The following is a 1459-nucleotide window of genomic DNA, read 5'->3' as shown; positions in this document are numbered from 1 at the left end:
TTTGAAAGTTTAATTTATATGGTTTTGATTAAAGCATAAACCATATACTTTCGGAAAAATAACAAACAAATCTTAACTTAAAAAAAAAACCTTACATATTATTAATTAACCAAAATCACCGTGTACACATTTCTGCTACCCACTGAAGTTTCTCCTAAAATCGTGTTTGGCCGTTAATATACAGATATAAGCTTGCGTTCTAGGAATACACAGAAAAAACATTTTACGTAAGGTATTTTACCTTTTTTTTTTTAAATAAAAGAATAAATCCGACAAAAAGAAAATTCTAAAGAATATTTACAAAAGCATATTTATGTACATATCACTCGTTTATTGATAAGGTAATAAGGAGGGTAGATAAGAGTATGATAGATATTATACTACTATACTTCCTTTTTGATTGATAACAATTTAATATGAGGAGTATTAAGGAAATTATAAGGGTGGCCGCGGGGTTCGATACATATATGTATGTATGTATAAAACCTCGTAAGTAAAATTATCAGCACAGCTAATTTAGAAGGGTGAAAACTGCATTCTATTTTATGTACATATGTACATACACATTCTCAAACCTTCACCTGAAATGAAAAAAGACGTAACGACATCGTAACTGAAATGGAAAAAATCGTGACTAAAAACTTTTATTTTTTTCATTAAATAATGTGGGAGTTGTACTTTAAAGAAAGCCATCATATCAATCAAAAACTGAATTTTGAATTTTTTATTAGTTATGACTTTTTGAATTTCAGCGACGATGTTTGTTACATCTTTTTGCATTTCAGGTGACGAAATGATGTCTTCATCATTTGTATTTATGAATTTAAAAAAATATCTATCGGGTCATGGGATTATTATTTGCTACAAAACATAAGCATAGGTATGCAATAGTGACATGGGCACATACCTACATACATACATATGTATGTATATGACCCGACACTGCTTTTGATGTTGCCAAGTTTGTTGTATCTACTATACGAGTACATATATGCACATACCTACATACATATGTAGGTATATAAGGTTGACACTTTCAAGCCATGGGAAAATGCTTGGTTAGTTAACACTTTTTCCCTCCCTCAATATTTCGCGATACAACGTGATATGGCATATTTTCTCTTTACGACTAACACAATAATAAACGCAATGAGAAATCAGTAGGAAAAAAAATATATAGCAGCAACTAAACAATAACCATGGTAGCAACAGGTAGCTGCTGCGTGATACAGTATTCAAAGTTTAAGGCCAGTATGCAGCTCTCAAGAAAAGCAAAAACTCCATAAGAGCTGTATAGCAGCCTTTACGCATTCGCAATCCATAGTACATATGTAAAGAGCAAACTTCCTATAGGAAAATAAGTAAAGAAGTTTAAGTTGGGGCGAAATCGAACTGTTGTTACCCAACGCACGTGTGCCCAGACTGATGGATAGGGAGGTACTCATATATGTCTGTTTTT

Source organism: Rhagoletis pomonella, unplaced genomic scaffold, assembly GCF_013731165.1.
Source record: "Rhagoletis pomonella isolate Grant_MI unplaced genomic scaffold, Rhpom_1.0 Rhpom_scaffold_00004, whole genome shotgun sequence".
NCBI classification, from domain to species: Eukaryota; Metazoa; Arthropoda; class Insecta; order Diptera; family Tephritidae; genus Rhagoletis; species Rhagoletis pomonella.
This window is presented reverse-complemented; position numbering follows the sequence as displayed.